The sequence below is a fragment of the Primulina eburnea genome, chromosome 4, assembly GCF_022965805.1.
Source record: "Primulina eburnea isolate SZY01 chromosome 4, ASM2296580v1, whole genome shotgun sequence".
Lineage (NCBI taxonomy): Eukaryota > Viridiplantae > Streptophyta > Magnoliopsida > Lamiales > Gesneriaceae > Primulina > Primulina eburnea.
The window spans coordinates 26721184-26738302 of NC_133104.1; the positions used below are offsets into that span (position 1 = coordinate 26721184).

General features: G+C 32.8%; 1 long non-coding RNA gene across 1 annotated transcript; it reads left to right on the forward strand.

Moving 5' to 3' along the window:
• Window positions 1–333: 333 nt before the first annotated feature.
• Window positions 334–2277, forward strand: LOC140830927 (uncharacterized). Its single transcript, XR_012117713.1, has 2 exons — window positions 334–1013; window positions 1694–2277. It is a non-coding gene; the product is annotated as an uncharacterized lncRNA (long non-coding RNA).
• The last annotated feature ends 14842 nt before the right edge of the window (window positions 2278–17119 follow it).

Here is a 17119-nt window from a genome sequence, read left to right on the forward strand (position 1 = left end):
AATTAAGTATCTCAATTTGTGAAAAAAAATCACAATTGAGTAGAGATAAAATTTTATAAGTGTAGTTTGATATATTTATATGAGTTTGAGATTTTTACTTTTGTACCGTAAATTTTTACTTTTAACATAAATATGCTCAAATTGGGTTTTTTTTTTTTTGAATAAATAATTGACTGTAAAAATTAACATAAAAAAATTCGTAATTACAAGATAAATAAACAAATTTCAGAATGACAAATTTAAAATAAAATTTTAATGTAGATTTTTATCTGGATATTGGTATTACGCCATCACGATTGATGCGGTCTATTACACCAATCACAGCGAGTCAATATTCCATGGAGGAACCCAAGCAAACCTCCAATTATTGATCATATTCTGCAAATAACCCTCTGTACTATTGCTGGCACCATCTCCATCTTCTTCTTCTCCATCCCACTGCCCATTTTCTCCATTACCAACCCTAAATCTGCGGAAATTTCCACGTTATAATCATCAAGAAACCAGCCAAAATGATCCCTTTACGCCATTTTACCGTCCCGCTATCCGCTCTCTTCTTCATCTCCTCGTTTCTATGTATGGCAACCTGCAATAAGATGTCAGAGGATTCATCCATTTACGATATTCTTAATCTTTATGGGCTGCCCATGGGGTTATTCCCCAAAGGGGTGAGCAATTTCAGCTTTGATAAGTCCGGGAAATTCCAAGTTTGCTTGGATCAAGCTTGCAATGCCAAGTTCGAGAATGAATTGCACTACGAAATGAATGTTTCGGGCGTTTTGAGCTACGGACAGATCGATGGGCTATCTGGGATGACTGCCCAAGATTTGTTCTTGTGGTTTCCAGTGATTGAAATCCGGGTCGATATTCCTAGCTCAGGGTTGATTTATTTTGATGTTGGTGTTGTTTCAAAAAAATTTTCCTTATCTTTGTTTGAAACTCCGAAGGAATGTTCGGCAGTTCCAAGCTTTGATCTTCAAAACGAAAGGAATATTCTGCAGACTGTTTCCAAGGTTGATCAATAACATAATATTTTATCATGATTTAATGTTAGTGTTCTTGATTTTCTTTTTTGCTCTGTTTATGTTACATTTTCCTGATTTTTTTTGTTTTTTATTCTGGTGTTTTTGGTCATGAAGTAAATTTTGAGGTAGAAAATGATCGTTTGCAGTGTAGTGGGTCCTTTTATGCTTGCAATTGTTAAGGATACATGATACTTGAGCTGGAAACCGAAAATTGTCGTGGGTTCAATCATGTAATAGCCTACTTTATGAATTATATATAAGTTGCTAAAAAGTTAAATCTTTTGCCTATTGTGGTCGTTTCTATACCTTCAATTAAAAGTGCTACACTTTATGGACAATCTAAGAAAATTTGGTTTTGCTCAGAGTATATGAAAAGGTGTTTCCTTTTCATTTAATATTTGATCCATGCTATGGTTCTGAGGCCGTTGATTGGACGTGAATAATTTTGAACTTAATTAAAGTTAAACTGTGAGATCTCTCTCTGAATCGAATGACATTTACCCAGAGCGCGAAGTAGTTACTTGCTAATGTAGGATGTATGCTCATATTTAAGTTGCTGAATTCTTTCATTTCAATTATTCACTGCAATGCCATTCGATCAAATATTTGCTTGATTCATTTTCTGTTTGATTACTAACCGAGGAGCTGTTGGATGGGTTTGTTATCAGATTTTACCCAAGACTCAGCTTGATCAGGGAAATGTTGTCAGGGCAGCCTTATAGATTTTGTATAAGAGGCAGGGTGATGCACAATTGCTCAATCATGTTATGGATTATCATTCTTATTTGTTCACGGGCCTTCAGAAGATCTGGTTTAGCAATAATAGTTCTTCGTTCTAGAGCGCTTGTTTGTGATTGCATTCATGGTGCCGTGGCAGAGATTAGCTGGCTTGTTTTCTGTACCTGATACGATCAGCACAATTTAACTTCGTGGGAGGAACTATGGGGAATATAGAAATCTTTATCGGTCAAGGAGACAGAGGAGATGAGATGATACACATGATATCCGGTATGAGGAATCAGGTGATAGATTTGCCCGAGTTTGTTACTTTGTTAAATTTGTTATACATATGGAAATAAGAATGATTATTCAATTGATCTATTTTTGCAGTATAAATTTTAGATTACGAGTCATGTATATACATACCTTTCTTATGGAGGGATGAAGTGTTAAAAGTTTTGTGTAATTCTTTCATATATGCGTACACAGTTCAAATGTACGAGTATTCAACTGACTGTGATTTCACTTTCAAGGCTGTGAATGTTATGGTTTTTACTTGGTGAAAGATAAGAATGGAAAGCTATAAGTTTTGGAGTAAGCAAGCACGTATTGAACATCCATATGTATCTTAACTTAACACAGAAAAAAATAGATTTTGAGCCTAACTAGTTGTGCAATATTCTCTCGTACAGATATTGTTTCATTGATGAACTAAAAAATTCCCAAAATGAGGTAATCCCGAATAAAAGTACAGAATCAAAGAGAAGTAGTGACATATGGCACATATTGACACTGAAAAAAGAACATATGTTATTTGGTTGAATAAGCTCAGATCTGGATCTAGTTCGAGTTTCTGTTCCTGTCAGCATCCTTATTTGAGGCGAAATATTTGTTTTCATATGGTAGAAACAACAAACTTGTCCCACGCTTGTGGTGATGTTTGATGGTTGTCTACGTTGGATCTCAGTTTTCTCGTGCCCAAAACGCAGCGAAAATTTTAAAATTTTATTTTTATTTTTACAATAAAAATATTTGTTTGAACACTCGTATGATTTTATAAATTAAACATACGTAGGATGTTTAAAACTTTTACCTTTGGTGAACAATTTTCACTTGTTTCCAATTACGTCGGTATAAGCGAACGTAGCTCTTGTGGTAAATTTCACGTACGTTCTTCCAATCTTTTTCTTCAATCTCCTAATCTGGTCCACGACTGGATTACTTGTTCCTCTTTTAACTTGCACTAGAAAGTATAGAATGATTTATCGTTGGAGATTAAAAATCGAGATGCGGCATAAATCAAATTTTCTTTGATGGAGGCCAAAATTTTTGAGAGAAAAAGGAGAGCAATTTTCGAAAAACACAAAAAGAGTGGAGTTAGGTGTAACACCTCTAACTGATTTCATAAAATGACAGCGGAATTTTTCTAAAATTTATTTGAAGGGAGGAAGAATTTAAAATTTCTTGACATAAACACATTTTCAATATATACATTCAAAAGTATATACATGATCAAATAAATGTTGCATCAAAATACAAAATATCATTTTGATCATGTCCAAAAATACTAACAAAATAGCCTTTTCTTCCTTCCATCTTCTATGCATATGACCTCGGCTCCAATCAACGTCCTGGCCCGTCACTCTTATCTGCATCACATGAAATAACTGAAATGAGTATAAAACTCAGCAAGTGAAACTCTTACATAACAATCTGTACATATCATACTCTGTAAAACATAGCTTTGAAATCATTAAATACCATTTAACTCTTGAAACGTGAATAACATAGTATAACATAACAATAATGATGGTATTTCTCTTTTCTCTGTTGGATTGATATCTAAATAGTATCTCTGTCTCTGTTCCTATATCCCATCGATATAAATCGATACTCTGTTCGGATATAAGCTTATGTTCGTTGATCAACTAATTGCATGCAATCTCTTACTATCTCTTTATCAATCAAATAAATCATTTGAATTCTCTCTTTGACATTAAAACAAACACTTTGAGGACTCTTTTCTCTTGCATTTCCTTTCATACATTTGAGACATATAAAAGCCTCTAATATACAACAAAGTGTATCAATATATATCATGAATCAAATGGAAGGGAATAGCATGTTAAAACCATTGAAATACAATACATATAATTCATGTGAGCACAAGGAATGAATTCCACTTACTACCAATAGAAAGCTTGAATCTAAACTCTTAGTAGAATTCCTACAACAATAAACCATGTATTGAACCATCAATAACTTAATAATCACAAACCCATACCATAAAACCCATAAAACCAACACAATCTAACATTCCATGATTTCTCCCCAACACCAAAATCCAAAGAATAACTAAACCATAAGCTTGCCTTAGCTTCTTAAGCACAAAATGATCTTGTTCTCCCTTCAATAATCCCACTAAGAGCTTGAATCAAAGAAATGAAAGAAGGAATATGAGAACCCTAGCTCTCCCTTAAGCTGAAAATCGAGAAGTGAGGAAAAGAATTAGAGAAATGAGGGCAACTCTTCTATTATATCACTTAAATCTCGAAAACAAGACTTTACTGTTCACGACCGCGGGTGCGCTATAGTTCTTACTGCGGGTGCGCTACGCGTACTGAACAACAACCAAAAATTCGAAAGCATCGACCGCAGGTGCGCTGCTCAATGGAACGCGGGTGCGGTATCTCTTCTGCCCAACCACCGCGGGTGCGGTGTCTTTCCTACCGCGGGTGCGGTGTCGCCTACTTAGAAACTAAAAATCGAATCGCAACGTCGCTTCTCCTCATAATTTGACAACACTCTCAACAAGAAAGTTGCAACTCTATATCTTATCTAACCATTCTCATTGGCCTCATACCAATAAACTCAACACACAAATTACCATGAATTAAACCGCAACGACGCTACAACATAACTACACATCCTCTATAATCAACAATACTATAAACCATAAATCGCAACTCTTAACAACAAATCTATACTTAAACTTAACCAAGGAGTAAATAAATATATTAAATCTTAAATCGTACCGTTCACCAAGCTTGGATATTACATTAGGGTTTTTCAAAAAATTGAGAATGAATTGTATTTAACACTAAGCCTAACACACATATAAGCTTATGGTCCATTAATTAAATTAAATACTTAATAGGTTTAATCAATTAATTACTCTAGTTCAACTAGTTTAATTAATTAATTAATCTTTTAAAGTCCAATTAAGAACTTTAATAATATGTATATTGGTCTTGTACTTCTACAAGCCCATTATAAATATACCCATTACATTTAATTTAAATCCCTTATAAATTCAACATTTGAATTTAATATTTAAATTATAAATTCAAATCCTTGAATTTATCACCTCCAAAACCTAATATTTAATAAACTTAACTTTTGAGTTTAATAAATTAAATCCTCAAATTTTATAAATTCAACTCCTTGAATTTATTCTCTCCAAATTTCATAAATTTAACTTATTGAATTTACTATCTCATAAATTCAACTCCTTGAATTTATTTTCTCAAAATTTAATTATCATAAATTCAACTCCTTGAATTTATTCTATCAACGGAAACAAATGATCCAGTGCTTGTGTGACCCTCAATGGTTCAGGGATACAGCTAGTCGTGGGTTCACAACTCCTTGTGATTCAGGACATAATCATTTATTCGGACTTACCCTAATTTGCCCAATTCTATGCATCAACAATTGATCATGAGAATGTCAGAAATTATATTTCTCATTAAAATGCATCGAACTATGGTAAGAGCGTCTAGTAGCATCGCCCCATAATTCCCTAGGTGTCAATGATAGTGCCTGCAAGAACCAGTCGATTATGATTAACGTACAGTACGGTCCCTTCATCTCATATATCCCGATCAAATCTGCAACCATTGGTTCATCGAGGGTTGCATAATAATTCGATAACTACGTGATACATATAAATAGTAGCATCGCATGTACTATTGAAGAACTCTTTCTCCAACGTACATCTCGTACTCTCGCCAGAGATTTCTCGCACTATTATTTCATAAGATCACATAGGATATCCACACCCATAGGTGAGCGGTGAATCCACGACTACAATACACTGGCTCCTACATGTGTCGCAAGTGTACCCAATCTCGCCACCTGATGACTCTCCTGGAGTCGGTAAACTGGTCAAAGCACAGCCCTAGCATATATATCCTCAGTAATTGTCCTGACTCGTAAGGACTAATGGTGTACAATCATAACCAAGGACTTATCCTCTCGATGAATGATAACCACTTGGAAAGTCCGATGGAGGGTAGTTCAGTATAATCATCATATGACTACACATCTACATGTTTGGACATCTCTATGCCCTTACCAAGAAATGCGGTACACAACATCACAGATGTTGGTCTCGAGCTCAAGTTACCTCTATCCATGTTTTAGGCAGCTAAATCGACTAGTAACGAATTTAGATTATACAGTGTTTACAAATGAGTTTCTACATCGAATTACAATTCGTTTGTATTAAAGTATAATCAAGGACTTTATCTATGCTGATTGCATGAATATACAGATAAGGCAAAACGAAACCATGAAAAATTAAATTATATTAAAATAAAGATTGTTTTTTTCATTTGAATCAATAAATTCTCTAGCCAACCGTTGGCTTGCAGGGCATCTACTATAACAATATCCCACTTCCCATATAGCCAACTACCCATAAACAATAATCCAATTGCTTCGCGATGCTTTTCAAACATTGGTCCTGCCAAGGGCTTTGTAAGTGGATCAACAACATTATCTGTAGAGGAGACTCTTTCGACTCTCCTCTTCCCACAATCTTGTTGGGACATCGTATTCTCGCACCCAAGACACAGCGGAAGTTTAAAAATTTTGATCTTGGGCGTCGTGTGTTTAAAAACATCTATAGAGTGTTTAGAAATTATACCTTTGCGTTTTAACGCTTGGACTCCAAACTATTCCTATTTTTACGTGATAAACATAAAAATTGTACATTAATTAAATTTTTTATAATATAAATATATAGTTTTTTTTTTATTAAATGTTTAAATATTATATGTTTTATAATAAATTGTATAAAATAGAAGTTGTTGTGTAATTATAAGTTTTTACTATTTTTACAGGTTCGATAAAAGAAGAATAACCTTGGCGTTGCAAATGGGACTAAGATGATTCTTGGACCTGTAGAAAGTTGATGATAATATCTACAATATTGATGACAAGCATGAGATAAAAATCCTCTCACAATTGGGATCAAATTAAGCAACAAATAAAGTTACCAAAGGAGTGGCAGTTTTACCATGCTCTAATATTTTGACCATATCTCTAAAATTACTTGGTCAAATGGTTTGAAAAAAATACCACAACTAGACAACTCAATTATCCACATGTTTCTTTTTATGTGAAGAAGCAAATTCGGAGAAGAAGATTTTTAAAAGTGATGTGTAATATAATATAATATCTTGGAACACCAATGAAGATTATGTGTAAAAAAATAATATTTTATTTGTGGTTGTCTCCCCAAATATGGCTATAAATAGGGGTGCATTGTAATGTATTGAGATATCCCTCATTCTATGAACAAACCTTTGAGTTCATAATATTTCTCTCTATATTTTTCCTTTATTTCTTCATTTAAATATAATTAGCATGATAATTTCATATTCAAAGTTTTACACTTTGAATAATGAATAGCTAACTTCCTAAAGTTGAGATGAAAAGGTGGCACTCTTGGCATGATAATAAGGTTACTAAAGGGTAAGAATCTATGTTTTATATTATTTAATCATTATTTATTGTTTATGTTATATTTATTTCTTTAAGTATTTTTATACCCTACTTATAAGTGGGAGTTTTGATTTATTGTTGCTATATGTTACATTAAATTCTTGGAACCATTTAAATGTTAGTTTGGTATTACCAACCATTTAAAGTGGATGCCTTGATTTATTATATATGAATATATTATAATATTAATTTCTTGGTACCATTTAAATGTTAGTTTGGTTTTACCAACCATTTAAAGTGGGAACCTTGATTTACTATATATAAATATATCATAATATTAATTTATTAGTACTATTTAAATGTTAGTTTGGTTTTACCAACCATTTAAAGTGGGAACCTTGATTTAGTGTTTACAAATATATATAGCACAATAAATACTTGACCACATTTATAAGTTTTGATATATATTATATACTTATGAGATAATAATATATATCACAATATAAATATGATTATTTAATATATTGGAGCCATTTTATTAAGTGGATTTCAATATTGTTCGTTAATGTTAACTTTATTAAAATACCAAGAGTGGATCCTTTAATCTCAACTACTTAAATTAAAATTTGAAACAATTAAAATTTACCCATTAAAGATTCAAACAATTAAAATTAAATAGAAAAAAAAAACAAAATAAAACAAAAAGACATTGTAGTGGACTTGTAATTACCTTAGCTTCCATGTGGATACGATTTCGGACTCACCGAATTATACTACTTGTGGACAACCTGCTCTTGGGAGTGCAACAATCAGAGTCGCAACAAGTTTTTGGCGCCGTTGCCGGGGAAGTATAATTTAATTTCAAGTCTATTTAATTTCCTTTATAGTTTATTTTTCTTTATTTGAATTTTTATTGCTTTTGTGTGTTTTTATTCTTTTGTATTTGCATTTGCATGAGCATCTGGTCACGTACACTTAGTGGTCGACTCATTCGAAATAACCATTTATTTTTATAAAACATGGCGGAAGAACCCATCCAAGAAAATGAAGATGAAATTCAATCTCAACATGATCATGATAGACGAAGAACACTTAGAGATCACATGAATCCTACACGTACTAGTGCACCTTTATGTCTAGTTTTTCCCCCCTGATGCATCTCATTTCAATTTTAAGCCTGGTATTATCCAACTTTTACCCAACTTTCATGGCTTAGATTCTGAAAATCCATACATGCATTTACGAGAATTTGAAGAAGTGTGCAACACATATAATGATCTAAATTGTAGCATGAACACCATTCGACTTAAGCTTTTTCCTTTTTCTTTAAAAGATAAAGCTAAAACTTGGCTACAAAATCTTAGATCGGGATCCATTCGAACTTGGGATGAATTGCAACAACAATTTTTGAAAAAGTTTGTTCCATCGCATAGAACAAATTCTTTCAAAAGGCAAATCATCACTTTCACTCAAAAACAAGGAGAAACTTTTTATCAGTGTTGGGATAGATACAAAGAATTGCTTAATCTTTGTCCACATCATGGTTTTGAAATTTGGAGGGTTGCTTCTCAATTTTATGAAGGCTTAACACCTAAAGATAGGCAAATGGTTGAATTTATGTGTAATGGAACATTTGAAGATAAAGATCCAAACGAGGCAATTGAGTATCTCGATTCATTAGCTGAAAATGCTCAAAATTGGGACACTATAGGTACAATCAAACCATCAAACAAGATTCAATCTCCTAGATCTGGTGGAGGTATGTACACTCTCAAAGATGAACATGATCTTCAAGCTAGATTTACCTCTTTGGCAAGAAAAGTTGAGGCACTTGAATTGAAAAAGAATGGTCAATTAAAATCTGTTCAAGAAATTGTGTGTCACATCTGTGATACAAGTGATCATTTTACAAAAGATTGTCCCACTTTGCCCTCTTTTAAAGAATGTCTCCATGAACAAGCCAATGTTTTGAACAATTTCAAAAGGCCAAATTTTGAACCATTTTCTCAAAATTACAATCTAGGTTGGCGAAATCATCCAAATTTTAGTTGGAGAAATGATAATGCTGCACAATTTCTGCAATCACATTTTCAAAATCTACAAAATTTTCAAAATTATGCACCTTATGTTCCTCCACCTAAAAGGAATTTGGAAGATTTATTGAATTCTTTCATTGCAAAGCAAGAGTTTATCAATACTCAAACTGCTCAAACCATGACAGATTTGAAAGATACTCTTGCTAAATTTGCATCTGCACTTAATGTTCATGAAAAAGGTAAATTTCCTTCACAACCTCTGCCTTATCCCAAGGATCATCATTCACAAACTGGAACTTCTGGAACTCAACCGATGGATCAGGTAAAATCTGTTATTACCCTTAGAAGTGGTAAGGTTGTTGAAAAATCCATTCTTGAACCTTGTGAAGATGATGATAAATCAACTTCAAAGGGTAAGGAAGTGGAACCCATAACTTGCGAAGAGGAGGTTCAACAGACAGTGCCACCACCATTCCCTCATGCATTGAAAAATACAAAAAAATCAAATTTGAATTTTGATATATATGATTTTTTTAAACAAGTAAAAGTTAATATTTCTTTATTAGATGCAATAAAACAGGTACCATCATATGCCAAATTTTTGAAAGACTTGTGCACTGTGAAAAGAAAATTGAATGTGAAAAAGAAAGCATTTTTAGCCGAACAAGTAAGTGCAATCATTCAAAATAATAATACTTTGAAATACAAAGACCCAGGTTGTCCTACTATTTCTTGTATTATTGGAGAACGAAAAATTAAAAAAGCATTGCTTGACCTTGGAGTTAGTGTGAATTTACTTCCATATTCAGTTTATCAAGAACTCAATCTAGGCGAGTTAAAGCCTACTTTGGTAACACTTTTACTTGTTGATATATCTGTTAAAGTGCCAAGAGGTATGGTAGAAGACGTGTTGGTCCAAGTTGATAACTTTTTATATCCTTTCGATTTCATAGTTTTAGATACACAACCTATTGAAGCTTGTAATGCAATTCCTGTAATTTTAGGTCGTCCATTTTTAGCAACTTCTAATGCTCTTATAAATTGCAGGAATGGAATAATGAAGTTGTCATTTGGTAACATGACCTTGGAGCTTAATGTGTTTAATCTTTGTAAGCAACCACATGACAAAGGAGATGAAAGTGAAGATGAAAATCTTATTGAAACTCTTGTGGAAGAAAACATTCAAGAAGGGAATACTCGTGACCAATTAGATATTTGTTCAATCGATACTGTTAAAGAAAATATTGAAATTGATCTTGATGATTTTATTATGTATCACCCGTTACCAGGATCAGAAAAAGAATTTGAGGCAAAATATGAGAACAAAGACGAACCACCCATATTGGAATTAAAACCCTTGCCAGAAGAATTGAAGTATGCATTTCTCGGAGAAGATGAAACATATCCGGTGGTAATTTCTTCCAAACTATCAAGTAATCAAGAAGGTAAATTAGTTGATATGCTTAAAATACATAAAAATGCAATTGGTTGGACACTAAAAGATCTCAAGCGCATTAATCCACTAATTTGCACTCACAAATTTCACTTAGAAGAAAATGCAAAAACATCTCAACAACCACAAAGGAGATTAAATCCACACATGAAAGATGTTGTGAAAACTGAAGTTCTCAAACTACTTGATGTTGGGATTATCTACCCTATTTCTGATAGTAAATGGGTAAGCCCAACACAAGTAGTTCCAAAAAAATCTGGCATCACAGTGATAAAAAATGAAAAAGGTGAACTGTTAACAAGTCGAGTCCCATCTAGTTTGCGGATGTGTATTGATTATAGAAAATTAAATGACGCCACTAGAAAAGATCATTTTCCATTACCATTTTTGGATCAAATTTTAGAAAGAGTAGCAGGTCATCCATACTACTGTTTTCTTGATGGATATTCAGGTTATTATCAAATTCTCATTGCACTCAAAGATCAAGAAAAAACTACATTCACATGTCCTTTTGGAACATTTTCATTTAGAAGGATGTCATTTGGATTATGCAATGCCCCAGCAACATTTAAAAGATGTATGCTAAGCATTTTTTGCGACATGGTTGAAAATTGTTTGGAAATTTTCATGGATGATTTAACTCTCTTTGGGAATACATATGATAATTGTCTTGAAAATTTGGAAAAAGTTTTAAAAAGATGCGAGTTAAAAGGTCTTATTTTAAATTAGGAAAAATGTCATTACATGATTACTTCTGGAATAGTTTTGGGACATGTCGTGTCATCTCATGGAATTGAAGTTGATAAAGCAAAATTTGATGTTATTGCCAATTTACCCCCTCCAAAAACCATTAAAGAAATTCGCTCATTTTTGGGATATGCTGGATTTTATAGGAGGTTTATAAAGGACTTTAGTTTAATCTCTAAACTCATTTATAACCTCTTAACAAAAGACACTGCATTTGAGTGGACTCAAGAATGTCAAAATTCTTTTGATAAAATTATTCGACATTTAACATCAGCTCCTATCATGCAACCTCCTGATTGGTCTTTACCATTTGAAATCATGTGCGATGCGAGTGATTATGCAGTCGGTGCAGTACTGGGTCAAAGAAGAAACGGTAAGCCTTATGTGATATTATGCAAATAGAACTTTAAACAATGCTCAAATGAATTACTCCACAACTGAAAAAGTACTACTTGATGTAATATTTGCATTAGATAAATTTCGTTCTTATTTGATTGGATCAACAACTATTGTGTTTACTGATCATTCTGCTATTAGATATTTGTTGACCAAACAGGATGCAAAGCCACGACTGATACGATGGATTTTGTTGCTCCAAGAATTTGACATTGTGATCAAAGATAAAAAAGGAACCGAGAATGTCGTAGCCGATCATTTATCGAGACTAGTAACATGATCATCTTGTGAAATGACACCAATTAACGATAATTTTTCTGATGAACATCTATTTTCAGTTACTACTACACCTTGGTTTGCTAACATAGTAAATTTTCTTGTGACAGGAAAAATGCCACCGCAATAGAGTTCCCAAGATAAAAGAAAATTTTTGAATTAGGTAAAAAACTTTTATTGGGATGATCCGTATCTGTTCAAGTATTGTCCAGATCAAATTTTTCGACGTTGCATACCTGACAATGTGGAAAATTACGACCAAGATGGACCGGCCCATATGTTGTAAAGCATGTATATCCTTATGGAACTGTGGATATTGAAAATCCTAAAAATAGTTTCTTTAATCTTTTTATTTCCCGGTTAAATGGCGGATAACGGTACTCCGTGACTCTCATAGTCGGTTAATCAGTTTCCCATAATTGCTGATACAAAAAATTTAAAAAAAAAATCTTTTCTTTTCTTTTCAAAATGGATGAAATTCTCTCAAAAATTTGTAAATATTTTCCCTCTGTTTCTGAAAATGTTCTAAGAAAAATTTATGCAGGAAGGTGTGATTTACCCTCTGTTTCTGAAAATGTTCTAAGAAAAATTTATGCAGGAAGGTGTGAAAGATTGAGATTGCTAATGCAAAAAGGAATTCCAGAAGATATTCGTCTTGTAATAGAAGCTAAGGTCCGATTAGGAGGAGAAGTTCCATAATCATTGCTCATTCGGTATTTGTCTGGATTAGGAAAAAGCACTTATGCGAAAAAACGCAGGGCCAAAAGTTTAGAGGTTTGTCATAAGTGTGCGAAATGGACTTTTGACAAACGATGCAGATCAACCCCTAATCATGGCACCCCCTTAAGAACATATAAATCATGTATTTGGATCAAAACCTAAGCATTAAAATTCATGTTTGCATACAAACGAAAATAGTAAAAGTGCATCTTGTGTTTCCATGCAATTCATATCATACAAATACTAGGGTGTGATAGATGAGTAAAGGAAAGAGTATGGCGTGCTTTTGTGTCATTGACGATTTGAAGAACGACAACGAGGGGACGTTGGTTAAATACCTTGCAAGTTTTCGATGCTTTTCCCTTGCTTTTCCTAGTGTGTGTGTGGGTTTGTGAGAGAAAGGAGTTTTGAATGCTTAAGGGGTGTGGGGCATGTACCATAATGGGTTGGGCTAGGTTTATTGTACTTTAATAATAAAATCCAAACTCTAATTGCTAGCTTAGGCCCATTAACAATGTTAATTAGGTCCATTTAGCCCATTAGCGTTTAATTAAAATATTTAGTTTAATTAAATTTGTGAATTTATTAGGCAGGTTACCAATACGTTCGTATTTTTGTTGAAAGTCTAACGTCGATAAAAATTACGTATCGTCGTATAAAATCATCTCAAAAACCATCTTATTTTCAAAAATAAGAAAAAGCCAATCATATTTTAAATAATTTCAAACGATTATTTAATAAAATTATTTTCCATTTTCAGCCCTCGGTCTCCGTTCCTCGATTGCAACTCGAATAACCCTAAAAATACATGTTAATGCAACCATATAGAAAAATATATTTTAAATATGTAAATATGCACATCATAATTAATTTACGTAATTAAACAATTGATTGAAATACACAAGGAATTTAATAACTTGTATGCATGTGGTTCGCGTGGACCTTCGAATTTTCGGAGCATTGCAATTTCTAAGAACATTTGACACATCATTCAAACCATATTATGCTTGTTTTTTTTATTGTTGCAAGAAAATAACTTATGCATGATTCGTTTAACGGTAGAACTAATATTTTCAATGTTTTGACGATATTACGCTTGTTTGAAAAACGTTATGATTTACAAGGGTTAGGCTGCCAACATATGATGTTTAAAGGATGGAAAGGGCAGTTTAAGGTGGAAACGAGGGCTGGATAGTTATCAAGGGAACTACGTTTGGGTTAGCTAGATGAACCTAGGGTTTGTGAGCCTTCCATGGGTCCTAGGGCTCGGTTAAGGGGAGGTAGCGCATGGGGCTTGGGTAAGGCCCGTTCCTGGCTTGGTTGAGAGGCTAGGAGGAGTCCTTGAGGGGCTGGACAGGGCAGCAGCAAGGGAGAAGAGTTCACATGCACAATGATTCTTCCCATGCATGTGCGCGGCTGATGTATCTTCGTGGGAGGAGTGTGTCTCGGTTGGTGCTGGCTAGGATGGTCCATCAGGTCTAGAGGGTGGTCGAGGTATGGCTAGGTGTGCATGGAGTCGATGTCTAGAGTCAAGAGGAGTCCTAGCATGGCCATGACTCCTCATCGCGCAAGGAGGCAAGGGACGGCTAAGAGTCTTGCGCCTGGGCTTTTGCTTATGCTGGAGCTGGGTGTGCTGGTCGAGGTTGGTTCAGCTATGGTCCATGGGGTGTTGGTAAGGTTCTGGTCTCAGGTGGTCGAACATGGCTCGGAGTTTTGGAAATAACGTGACATGATTGGATACTAGGGCTCGATCATGTGGTTAGGGAAGAATAATGGTTCGAACCATGGTCTACGGGGGTCGATTCATGGTTCACGAGGGTCTTTTATGTATAAAAAATTTATGTTGAAAGTTTTGGATGAAAATATTAAAGTTGGGATTAAAAGACTTTACGGTTTAGTTAAAAAGGAATTAAATCAAAAGGCTTTAGTTTACGTTAAATAAAAATATTACAAGTCAAATTTAAGCTTTTTTGCGACTTTGATTGTTGCACTCCCAAGAGCAGGTTGTCCACAAGTAGTATAATTCGGTGAGTCCGATATCGTATCCACAGGGAAGCTAAGGTAATTACAAGTCCACTACAATGTCTTTTTTTTTTGTTTCTTTTTAATTTTAATTGTTTGAATCTTTAATGGGTAAATTTTAATTATTCAAATTTTAATTTAAGTAGTTGAGATTAAAGGATCCACTCTTGGTATTTTAATAAAGTTAACATTAACGAACAATATTGAAATCCACTTAATAAAATGGTTCCAATATATTAAATAATCATATTTATATTATGTTATATATTATTATCTTATAAGTATATAATATATACCAAAACTTATAAATGTGGTCAAGTATTTATTGTGCTATATATATTTGTAAACAATAAATCAAGGTTCCCACTTTAAATGGTTGGTAAAATCAAACAAACATTTAAATGGTACCAATAAATTAATACTATGATATATTCATATATAATAAATCAAGGAATCCAAGTTAAATAGTTGGTAAAACCAAACTAACATTTAAATGGTTCCAAGAATTTAATATTATAATATATTTATGTATAATAAATCAAGGCATCAACTTTAAATGGTTGGTAATACCAAACTAACATCTAAATGGCTCCAAAAATTTAGTGTAACATATAGCAACAATAAATCAAAACTCCCACTTATAAGTAGGGTATAAAAATGCTTAAAGAAAAAATATAACATAAACAATAAATAATGATTAAATAATATAAAACATAGATTCTTACCTTTTAATAACCTTATTATCATGCCAAGAGTTTCACCTTATCATCTCAACTTTAGGAAGTTAGCTATTCATTATTCAAAGCGTAAAACTTTGAATATGAAATTAACATGCTAATTGTATTTAAATGAAGAAATAAAGAAAAAATATAGAAAGAAATATTATGAACTCAAAGGTTTGTTCATAGAATGAGGGATATCTCAATACATTACAATGCACCCCTATTTATAGCCAAATTTGGGGAGACAACCACAAATAAAATATTATTTTTTTACACATAAGTCTTCATTGGTGTTCCAAGATATTATATTATATTACACATCACTTTTGAAAATCTTCTTCTCCGAATTTGCTTCTTCATATAAAAAGAAACATGTGGATAATTGAGTTGTGTAGTTGTGGTATTTTTTTCAAACCATTTAACCAAGTAATTTGAGAGATATGATCAAAATACTAGAGCATGGTAAAACTGCCACTCCTTTGGTAACTTTATTTGTTGCTTAATTTGATCCCAATTGTGAGAGGATTTTTATCTTATGCTTGCCACCAATATTGTAGATATTAACATCAATTTTCTACAGGTCCAAGAATAATCTTAATCCCATTTGCAACGTCAAGTTTATTCTTGTTTTATCGAACCTGTAAAAAATAGTAAAAACTTGTAATTACACAACTTATATTTTATACAATTTATTATAAAACATATAATATTTAAACATTTAATAAAACAAAAACTATATATTTATATTATAAAACATTTAATTAATGTACAATTTTTATCTTTATCACACCTCCCAACCAGCTTATTGCTAGTCCCTAGCAATTAAAGCGTTAATAGCAATACAAAACATATTGATTAATATAAATAGAAATGTAATCAAAACTATTTAAGTGTTTAAATTAAATTTGAAAACTGTCAAAGTTATATCAAGATCATCATAATTATAATTTATGAAATAATTTGAGATGATCAATTCAAAGCTTATTTCAGGTAGTTAAATGTACACGGCCTTCAGAAATTTCTATTAAGAGTCTCAACTCCATATCCTCACAGGTTAATAAATGTTTCAATTTATGGCAACGATTTCTCTCATGGAGTTGGAATACAGATAAATGCTCAGAAAAATGGTTTACAGAATGCAGACAGACAAACGAGCCAAACTAATCAAAAGATAGAAAATCCATTGATTCGAAATCTAGTTGTTCTTATTATATATTTTTTCCTGATATATTTTTTTTTCTTTTCATAACATCGTGGAATAAGACTAAGTTT